General features: G+C 39.9%; 1 protein-coding gene across 2 annotated transcripts in view; it reads right to left on the reverse strand.

Annotated features, from left to right (window-relative positions):
* Positions 1-12,045, reverse strand: part of C16H1orf158 (chromosome 16 C1orf158 homolog) — a 32,005-nt gene that overhangs the window by 19,037 nt on the left and 923 nt on the right. The gene's annotated exons all lie outside the window — the stretch shown is intronic.

A 12,045-nucleotide genomic window follows, 5' to 3' on the forward strand; every position in this document is an offset into this window, starting at 1 on the left:
TTCACCATTGCAACAAAAAGAATTAAATATCTAGGAATAAACTTACCTAAGGAGACAAAAGAACTGTACACAGAAAATTATGACACTAATAAAAGAAATCAAAGTCGACATAAATGGAGAGATATTCCATGTTCCTGGGTAGGAAGAATCAATATTGTGAAAATGACTATACTACCAAATGCAATCTACAGATTCAATGCAATCCCTAGCAAATTACCAATAACATTTTTCACAGAACTAGAACAAAAAATTTCACAATTCAAATGGAAACACAAAAGACCCTGAATAGCCAAAGCAGTCTTGAGAAAGAAGAATGGAGCTGGAGGAATCAACCTTCCTGACTTCAGATTATACTACCAAGCTACAGTCATGAAGACAGTATGGTACTGTCATAAAAACAGAAATATAGACCAATGGAACAAGATAAAAAAAAAAAAAAAAAAAAACCAGAAATAAACACATGCACCTATGGATACCTTATTTATTTATTTTTTTTTTTACAAAGAAGGCAAGAATACACAATGGAGCAAAGAGAGCCTCTTCAATAAGTGGTACTGGGAAAACAGGACAGTGACATGCAGAAGAATGAAATTAGACACTTTCTAACACCATATACAAAGATAAACTCAAAATGGATTAAAGACCTAAACGTAAGACCAGAAACTATAAAACTCTTAGAGGAAACTATAGGCAGAACACTCAATGACATAATTCAAAACAAGATCCTCTATGACCCACCCCCTAGAGTAATGGAAATAAAAACAAAAGTAAACAAGTGGGACCTGATTAAACTTAAAAGCTTTTGCACAAAAAAGAAAACTATAAGCAAGGTGAAAAGACAACCTGCAGAATGGGAGAAAATAATAACAAATGAAACAACTGACAAAGGATTAATTTGCAAAATACACAAGCAGCTCCTACAGCTCAATACCAGAAAAACAAACAACCCAAAAAACTGGAAATAGAACTGCCATATGACCCAGCAATCCCACTGCTCGGCATACACACCAAGGAAACCAGAATTGAAAGAGACACGTGTACCCAAATGTTCATCACAGCACTGTTTTTAATAGCCCGGACATGGAAGCAACCTCGATGCCCATCAGCAGATGAATGGATAAGAAAGCTGTGGTACATATACACAATGGAATATTACTCAGCCATTAAAAAGAATACATTTGAATCAGTTCTAATGAGGTGGATGAAACTGGAGCCTATTATACAGAGTGAAGTAAGCCAGAAAGAAAAACACCAATACAGTATACTAACATACATATATGGAATTTAGAAAGATGGTAACAATGACCCTATATGTGAGACAGCAAAACAGACACAGATATATAGAACAGTCTTTTGGACTCTGTGGCAGAGGGCGAGGGTGGGATGAGTTGGGAGAATGGCATTGAAACATGTATAGTATCATACATGTGAAACAAATTGCCAGTCCAGGTTTGACACATGATACAGGGTTCTCGGGGCTGGTGCACTGGGATGACCCAGAGGGATGGGATGGGGAGGGAGGTGGGAGAGGGGTTCAGGATGGGGAACACATGTACACCCATGGCAGATTCATGTCAATGGATGGCAAAACCAATACAATATTATAAAGTAAAAATAAATAAGTAAATAAAACCATACGTCTGCTTAAAAAAAAAAAAAAATCAAAAAGTGGGAATAAGACCTAAATAGACATTTCTCTGTTTAGACATACACATGGCTAACAAACACTTGAAAAGATGTTAAACATTGCTCATTATTCAGTTCAGTTCAGTTCAGTTGCTCAGTCATGTCCGACTCTTTGCGACCCCATGAATCGCAGCACACCAGGCCTCCCTGTCCATCACCAACTCCCAGAGTTCACTCAAACTCATGTCCATCGAGTCAGTGATGCCATCCAGCTATCTCATCCTCTGTCGTCCCCTTCTCTTCCTGCCCCCAATCCCTCCCAGCATCAGAGTTTTTCCCGATGAGTCAACTCTTTGCATGAAGTAGCCAAAGTATTGGAGTTTCAGCTTTAGCATCAGTCCTTCCAAAGAACACCCAGGACTGATCTCCTTTAGGATGGCCTGGTTGGATCTCCTTGCAGTCCAAGGGACTCTCAAGAGTCTTCTCCAACACCACAGTTCAAAAGCATCAATTCTTCGGCACTCAACTTTCTTCACAGTCCAACTCTCACATCCATACATGACCACAGGAAAAACCATAGCCTTGCTCATTATTAGAAAAATGCAAATCAAAACTACAATGAGCTATCACCTCACACCAGTCAGAATGGCCATCATCAGAAAGTCTACAAACAGTAAATGCTGGAGAGGGTGTGGAGAAAAGGGAATGCTCTTGCACTGTTTTGGGAATGCAAATTGATACAGTCACTATGGAAGATGGTATGAAAGTGAAGTGAAAGTGAAGGTCCCTCAATTGTGTCCAGTTGTATCCATGGACTATATAGTCCATGAAATTCTCCAGGCCAGAATACTGGAGTGGGTAGCCTTTCCCTTCTCTGGGGGATCTTCACCACCCAGGGATAGAACCAGGTCCCCCGCATTGCAGGCAGATTCTTTAGCAGCTGAGCCACAAAGGAAGACAATATGGAGACTCCTTAAAAAACTAGGAATAAAACCACCATATGACCCAGCAATCCCACTCCTAGGCATGTACCCTGAGGAAATCAAAATTTAAAAAGACACACCTATCCCATTATTCATTGCAGCACTATTTACAATAGCTAAAATATGGAAGCAACCTAGATATCCTTCTAGAGATGAATGGATAAAGAAGTTGTACATATACACAACGGAATATTACTCAGCCATAAAAAGGAATGCTTTTGAGTCAGTTCTAATGAGGTGGATGAATCTAGAATCTATTGTACAGAGTGAAGTAAGTCAGAAAGAGAAAGAGAAATATCATATTCTAACACACATATATATGGAATCTAGAAAAATCGTACTGAAGAATTTACTTACAGGGCAGCAGTGGAGAAACAGACATAGAGAATAGACTTGTGGACATGGGGAGAGAGGAGGAGAGGGTGAGATGCATGGAAAGAGTAGCATGGAAACTTACACTACCATATGTAAAATAGATTGCCAACTGGAATTTGCTGTATAGCTAAGGAAACTCAAATAGGGGCTCTGTCTCAACTTAGAGGGGTGGGATAGGGAGGGAGATGGGAGAGAAGTTCAAAAGGGAGGGGATATATGTATACCTATGGCTGATTCATGTTGAGGTTTGACAGAAAACAACAAAATTCTATAAAGCAGTTATCCTTCAATAAAAATAAATAAATAAATTTTAAAAGAAAAGAATACTAGAGTGGGTAGCTATTCACTTATCCAGGGGATCTTCCCCATCCAGGTATTGAACCCAGGTCTCCTGCATTTATTTACCATCTGAGCCACCACCAGAAAAGCCCTATTATATCACAATTTTTCATTGTTTTTTGAAATTCATTGTAGTAAAAGATGCATAATAAAATTTACCATTTTGACTATTTTTATTTTTATTTGGCTGCAGTGCATATTAGTTGCAGCACAAAGGATTTTTAGTCTTGGCATGCAGAATCGTTTTAGTTGTAGCATGTGGACTCTAGTTCCGTGTGTGCGTGTGTGTGTGTGTGTGTGCGTGCACGCACGCACTCAGTCGCTAAGTCATGTCCAACTCTTTTGTGACCTGTAGGCTGCCAGGCTCCTCTGTCCATGGAATTTCCCAGGCAAGAATACTGAAGCGGGTTGCCATTTCCTTCTTCAGGGGATCTTCTGGACCCAGGGATCAAACCCTCATCTTTTGGTTCTCCTGCTTTGGCAGGCAGGTTCTTTACTACTGATCCACTTAATTAGGTGCATCCCTAATTAGGGATCAAAACCCAGGTCCCCTGGGAGTTTGCAGTGTTAGCCATTGGACCACCAGGGAAGTCCCATTTTTAACTACTTTTAAGTGTGCAGCTCAGTGGCATTAACTACATTCACATTGATGAGCAACCACCACCTCCATCCACTTGCAGGACTTTTTCATCGTCTCAAACTGAAACTCTGTCCCCTTTAAGCAACAGCTCTCCATTCTCCCTTGCTCAGCACCTGGCAACCACCATTCTGCTTTCTATTTCTATGAATTTGACTACTCTGCTGTACCTCAGATCTTCCCAGGTGGCGCTAGTGGTAATTCTGCCTGCCAGTGCAGGAGATATAAGAGACGTGGATTCCATCCCTGGGTCAGGAAGATCCCTTGGATGAGGGTATGGCAACCCACACCAGTGTTCTTGCCTGGAGAATCCCATGGACAGAGGAACCTGGGGGAGGTCCATGGGGTTGAAAAGAGTTGGACACGACTAAAGTGACTGAGCACACACGCACACACTGTATAAGTGGGAGTACACAGTATTTGTCTTTTGGTGACTAACACTGCACTATGGACGGAGGTTCATGACATTGTACAGAAGACAGGGATCAAGACCATCCCCAAGAAAAAGAAACGCAAAAAAGCAAAACAGCTGTCTGAAGAGGCCTTACAAATAGCTGTGAAATGAAGAGAAGTGAAAAGCAAAGGAGAAAAGGAAAGATATACCCATATGAATACAGAGTTCCAAAGAATAGCAAGGAGAGATAAAAAGCCTTCCTCAATGATCAATGCAAAGTAATACAGGAAAACAATAGAATGGGAAAGACCAGAGATCTCTTCAAGAAAATTAGAGATACCAAGGGAATGTTTCATGCAAAGATGGGCTCAATAAAGGACAAAAATGGTATGGACCTAACAGAAGCATAATATATTAAGAGGAGGTGGCAAGAATACACAAAAGAACTGTACAAAAAAGATCTTCACAACCCAGATAATCACTATGGTGTGACCACTCACCTAGAGCCAGACATCCTGGAATGTGAAGTCAAGTGGGCCTTAGGAAGCATCACTACAAACAAGCTAATGGAGGTGATGGAATTCCAGTTGAGCTATTTCAAATCCTGAAAGATGATGCTGTGAAAGTGCTGCACTCAATATGCCAGCAAATTTGGAAAACTCAGCAGTGGCCACAGGACTAGAAAAGGTCAGTTTTCATTTAAATCCCAAAGAAAGGCAATGCCAAAGAATGTTCAAACTACCACACAATTGCACTCATCTCACACACTAGTAAAGTAATGCTCAAAATTCTCCAAGCTGTGTTTCAACAGTATGTGAATTGTGAACTTCCAGATGTTCAAGCTGGTTTTAGAAAAGGCAGAGGAACCAGAGGTCAAATTGCTAACATCCACTGGATCATCAAAAAAGCAAGAGTTCCAGAAAAACATCTATTTCTGCTTTTTGACTCTGCCAAAGCCTTTGACTGGGTGGATCACAACAAACCGTGGAAAATTCTGAAAGAGATGGAAATACCAGACCACCTGACCTGCCTCTTGAGAAACCCGTATGCAGGTCAGGAAGCAACAGTTAGAACTGAACACGGAACAACAGACTGGTTCCAAATAGGAAAAGGAGTACATCAAGGCTGTATATTGTCACCCTGCTTATTTAACTTATATGCAGAGTAAATCATGAAAAACACTGGGCTGGATGAAGCACAAGCTGGAATCAAGATTGCTGGAGGAAATATCAATAACCTCAGATATGCAGATGACACCACTCTTATGGCAGAAAGTGAAAAAGAGCTAAAGAGTCTCTTGATGAAAGTGAAAGTGGAGAGTGAAAAAGTTGGCTTAAACCTCAACATTCAGAAAACTAAGATCATGGCATCCAGTCTCATCACTTGATGGCAAATAGATGGGGAAACAGTCAAAACAGTAAGAGATTTTATTTTGGGGGGCTCTAAAATTGCTGAAGATGGTGACTGCAGCCATGAAATTAAAAGACACTTGCTCCTTGGAAGAAAAGTTATGACCAACCTAGACAGCATATTAAAAAGCAGAGACATTGCTTTGCCAACAAAGGTCCATCTAGTCAAGGCTATGGTTTATCCAGTGATCATGAATAGATGTGAGAGTTGGACTGTGAAGAAAGCTGAGCACTGAAGAATTGATGCTTTTGAACTGTGGTGTTGGAAGACTCTTGAGAGTCCCTTGGACTGCAAGGAGATCCAACAAGGCCATCCTATGGGAAATCAGTCCTGAATATTCATTGGAAGGACTGATGTTGAAGCTGAAACTCCAATACTTTGGCCACCTGATGAAAGAGCTGACTCATTTGAAAAGACCCTGATGCTGGGAAAGATTGAAGGTAGAAGGAGAAAGGGACAACGGAGGATGACATCTTTGGATGGCATCAGTGACTCAACAGACATGAGTTTGAGTAAATTCCAGGAGTTGGTGATGGACAGGGAGGCCTGGTGTGCTGCAGTCCATGGGGTTGCAAAGAGTCAGACATGACTAAGCAACTGAACTGAACTGAACATTGCTCTTAACTTAGTGTCTTCAAGGTTTATCTACACGGTAGCATGTTTCATAATTTCCTTTCTCTTAAAGATTGAGTAATATTCCATTGTATGTATATGCTCTATTTTGCTTATCCATTCCTCACTGAATTACTTCTACCTTCCAGTTCCTGTGAATAATGCTGTTAATAATATAAACATGCAAATATCTCTCTGCAAGAGCCTGCTTTCACTCTTGATAATAAATTCTTTCATACATAAAGTTTAATTTTGGTGAAGTCCAGTTTATCTATTTTTTCTCTTGTTGTCTATGTTTAGGGTGTCATATCCAAGAAGTCAGTGCCAAATTCAATGTCATGTAGCTTTTCTCCTGTTTTCTTCTAAGAGTTTTATAATTTTAGGTCTTACATATAGACCTAAAGACCTTACATATAGGTCTTTGATTCATTTTGAATTAATTTTTGAATATGGTGTGAGGTAGGTGTCCAACTTCATTCCTTTGCATGGGTATGATTGTAGCTGGGCTTTTCATATATGGTCTTTATTATGTTAAGGTGAAGTGAAAGTCACTCAGTTGTGTCCAACTCTTTGTGACCCCATGGACTATACAGTCCATGGAGTTCTCCAGGCCAGAATACTGGAGTGGGTGGGTGTTTCCTTCTCCAGAGGATCTTCCCAACCCAGAGATCAAGCCCAGGTCTCCCGCATTGCAGATGGATTCTTTACCAGCTGAGCCACCAAGAATACTGGAGTGGGTAGCCTGTCCCTTCTCCAGCATATCTTTCTGACCCAGAAATGGAACCGGGGTCTTCTGTACTGCAGGCAGATCTTGGCTACCAGGGAAGCCCTGTGTTAAAGTAGTTAAAAGCTAAGTAGAATTCACCAGTGAAGCCATCTAGTCCTGGGCTTTTATTTTGGGGAGCTCTTTGATTACTGATTCAATTTTCTTACTAGTTATATGTCTATTCATACTTTCTATTTCTTCATGATCCTTTCTTCAATATACCCTCCTCTTCTTTGGCTCTTGTAACATTTTTTTACTTAGACTTCATTTTCTATGAAATTAATACAGTGCCACCTCATTCTCTTTGAGCTGATATTTGCAGGGAATATCTTTTTCTAGTCTTTTATTTTCAACTTTTGCATGTCCTTAGATCTAAAAACAGTCTCATAGATGGTGGATGAAAAAAAATCATGTTTTTTCCCCCCATTCTGCAAATCTCTTTTGATGAGCATTTAATCTATTTACATTTAAAGTAATTACTGAAAAAAAAGAAAAAATAAAGTAATTACTGTTATTTACTTTTACCGTTTTGTTATTTGTTTTCTTTTTTGTCTTATAGGGCTTTTTGCCCCTCATTTTCACCATTACTACTTTTCTTTGTGTTTATTTAATTTTTAGTAGTGGTCTATTTTTCTTTCTCATTTCCTCTTGTGTATATTTTAGAGAGATTTTCTTTGTAGTTATCATGGGAATTATACATAACATCTTAAATTTATAGTGATCTATCTTATTTTTTAATTAATTTTTCATCTTTTTATTTTATACTGGAGTATAGCTGATTAATAATGTGATAGTTTCAGGTGGACAGCAAAGGGACTCAACCATCCATACACATGTATCCATTCTCCCCCAAACTCTCCTCCAGTCCAGGCTGCCACATAACCTGGAGCAGAGTTCCCTGGGCTATATAGTAGGTCCTTGTTGGTTATTCATTTTAAATATAGCAGTGTGTACATGTTTATCCCACACTCCCTAATTATCCATTCTCCCCTCCCTTCCCGCACTGGGAACCATAAATTCATTCTCTAAGTCTGTGAGTCTGTTTCTGCTTTGTAAATAAGTTCATTTGTATCATTTCTTTTTAGATTCTGTATAAGGGATGTCATATATTATTTCTCTATGTGACTTACTTCACTCAGTATGATAATCTCTATGTCCATCCAAATTGCATAACAATCTATTTAAAATTCATACTATCTTGCGTTAACTCATTAATAAAAACCCACTCTGATATAGCTTTGCCCTCCCTCATTTTATGTTATTGATGTCACAAATTACATGTTGATATACTGTGTACCCATTAACATTAATTTATAATATTTTATGGTTTTGTGTTTTTTAATTGTGTAGAAAATAATGGAATTACAAACCAAAAGTACAATAATGATGGCGTCTATATTTGTGCATTTATCTTTACCAGGGGTCTTTATATTTTCATATAACTTCAAGTTACAATTTACCATTTCTCCATACTAACTTCAAGGACTCCCATTAGCACTTCCTGTAGGGAAGATGTAGCAGTACTCCCTCAGCTTCTGTTTATCTGGGAATGTTTTTATTTCTCCATTTTTGAAGGAAAGTTTTGTTGGCTAAGCTATTCTCAGTCAATAGTGGGATGGGGTTTTTTGGGGTGTGGGGCTTGGTTTTGTTTAGGTTTTGGTTTGTGGGGACTAAGCCCTTTAAACATATCACCCCACTGTTTTCTGACCACCAAAGTTTCTGCTGAAAAATCTAATGATAATCTTATTAGGGCTCCCTTGTATGCGATGAGTCATTTTTCTCTTGCTGTTTTGAAGATTCTCTCCTTTTCTTTGACTTTCAACAGATTGATTATAATTGTCTCTGTGTGAGTATCTAGGGATTTAACTTATTTGGTCTCCACTGAGCTTCTGGGATTTGTAGATCCATATCTAGTGTGGGAAGTTTTCAGTCATTATTTATTCAAATAATCTCTCTGCCCCTTTCTCTTTTAATTTATCCCATAGTCAGTATATGTCAGCTTGAGGGTGTCCCACAAGTCTTTGGTCTCTGCTCATGTTTCTTTATTCATTTCTCTTTTTGCTACCTAGGCTCAATAATTTCAAACAGTCTATCTTCAAGTTTTCTGATTCTTACTTCTGTCTGTTCAAACCCACTTTTGAATGTCTCTAGTGAATTTTTTTTCATAAACGTTACTGTATATTTCAATTCCTTTATTTTTATTTGGTCTTCCCAGGTGACTCAGGGATAAAGAATCTGCCTGCGAATGCAGGAGACGTGGCTTTGATCCCTGGGTCAGGAATATCCCCTGGAAGAGGAAATGGCAACCCACTCCAGTATTCTTGCCTGGAGAATTCCATGGACAGGGGAGCCTGGTGGGCTACGGTCTATGGGGTCACAGTCAGACACAACTGAGTACACACACACACACACATTTTTGTTTGATTCCTTTTTAGAACTTCTATCTTTCACTAATATTCTCATTTTGCTTATATATTATTTTCCTGATTTCCTTCAATTCTTTGTCCACACTTCCTTTTAGCTTTTTAAGTATATTTAAGACAGGTTTCTTTTTGTTGTTGTTTTGTTTTTTAGTTTTTCTCTGGTACTACTGCTGCCTGTGTTTCTTCAGGGACTGTTTCTGCCACTTAATTTTTTTCCTTTGAGTGGACCATCTTTTCTTGTTTCTTTTTAAGTCTTATTTTTTTTTTTTTTTTAACACTGAGCACTTGAGAGAAAAATAGCCATCTCTCCTGGTCTCTGCAGACTGGCTCCACACAAGGAAAGATCTCTACTAAGTAGTGGGCATGTTCTGAGCCTTGGAGTCAGTCAGGTATGAAGGTTTTAATTCTTCTTTGGACTTTTCTGAACATGAGCATGCATCCTGCCTACGACTCTGTGTCTGTGTGTATCTGTGCTTTTTATTTCTCCTTGTAAACATAGCTGCTTTAAAATTCCTTTATTTTTCCAAGAAGCCTCTCTCTGGTTTCTTTTCAGAGTCTTAGATGTTCTGTTGCATTCCTCTACCTATAATTTCTTACCCCCAGACCTTTGCAAACTTGTAGTCCCCTGGCAGCTTTCACTAGCTGTTGACCACTACTGCTTTCCAAGCTCTTCCTGGCCTGAAATATGAACCATCCACTTTTTCCTGTTTGAGCTCTGAGTTAGCAAAACAGAGACCAATCCCTCCGGCAGTTTCCAGACAAGTTACAGTGTTGCTCCACTCCCTCTGTGTTCCAGGGAGGGAACTGGGAGCTGGGCCACTGCTTCCCCCACACTGCACTGTGCTGTGCTGGGGCAGGAATGGGGGAGGGCAGGTAAAAACACCATGGAGTTTCCTACTATTTTGAATGTGGCTTTCTCTAAAATGGGCATTTGATTTTTTTGCTGTAGACCTTTGTTTTCCAGAGCTCCCATATATTTGTTTCAATTAGGCTAATAGTTGCTTTTTAAATCCAACCAGTCCATTCTGAAGGAGATCAGCCCTGGGATTTCTTTGGAGGGAATGATGCTGAAGCTGAAACTCCAGTACTTTGGCTACCTCATGCAAAGAGTTGACTCATTGGAAAAGACTCTGATGCTGGGAGGGATTGGGGGCAGGAGGAGAAGGGGACGACAGAGAATGAGATGGCTGGATGGCATCACTGACTCGATGGACGTGAGTCTGAGTGAACTCCGGGAGTTGGTGATGGACAGGGAGGCCTGGTGTGCTGCGATTCATGGGGTCGCAAAGAGTCGGACACGACTGAGTGGCTGAACTGAACTGAACTGGTGTTTCCGTGGGAAAAGAAGGGACCTGGAACTTCTTAGTCTGCCATCTTTCTGAAATTGCTCCAACTCTGCTCTCTTTTTTTTTTTTTAAATTTTATTTTATTTTTAAACTTTACATAATTGTATTAGTTTTGCCAAATATCAAAATGAATCCGCCACAGGTATACATGTGTTCCCCATCCTGAACCCTCCTCCCTCCTCCCTCCCCATACCATCCCTCTGGGTCGTCCCAGTGCACTAGCCCCAAGCATCCAGTATCGTGCATCGAACCTGGACTGGCAACTCGTTTCTTACATGATATTTTACATGTTTCAATGTCATTCTCCCAAATCTTCCCACCCTCTCCCTCTCCCACAGAGTCCATAAGACTGTTCTATACATCAGTGTCTCTTTTGCTGTCTCGTACACCGGGTTATTGTTACCATCTTTCTAAATTCCATATATATGCGTTAGTATACTGTATTGATGTTTTTCCTTCTGGCTTACTTCACTCTGTATAATAGGCTCCAGTTTCATCCACCTCATTAGAACTGATTCAAATGTATTCTTTTTAATATACTCCATTGGGTAAATGTACCATAGCTTTCTTACTCTGCTCTCTTTATGCAATCTCCTCTCAGTCAGTGTAGGATCAGCCCATAATCTCCCCGGGTACTGCTTTGCCTACCCGAAAGAATGCTTAACCATTCTTTCTTGCTCTTGGATTACACACACACACCTATTCCACAAACAAAAACAAGTGCAGTCAGAGCTAAAAAATGGCCCAAAGCTATGTCTGACCAGAAGGGTGACAAATGCTAAGGTTCCCACATGAAAGGAGCCTTTTCTAGCTCTCAGAAGTCACTATTAACCTTCCCCACACTTACACCAAAGCTACCAATTCTGTCTCACCCTCTTTCCTTTGACTATTTTCCAAGAAGATATGAAGATGTCTAGATGTCTCTGCAGAAACTTATGTGGGTCAGTCTTGATTGCCACAAACGAAGATACTCAATTTTATGCAGGTCAATTTAGGAAAAGTATTTTGAGATGGTCTTTAAGATACATGGGAACAACAAGAACACGCCTGTTCTGTTTTGAAAGTGAAAGGTGAAATGCGCAGGCAGGGCAAAGTTGTGGAACAGGCGCCAGAGAGCACCTGGACATGAAGACA

This window comes from Bos indicus x Bos taurus, chromosome 16 (genome assembly GCF_003369695.1).
Source record: "Bos indicus x Bos taurus breed Angus x Brahman F1 hybrid chromosome 16, Bos_hybrid_MaternalHap_v2.0, whole genome shotgun sequence".
Lineage (NCBI taxonomy): Eukaryota > Metazoa > Chordata > Mammalia > Artiodactyla > Bovidae > Bos > Bos indicus x Bos taurus.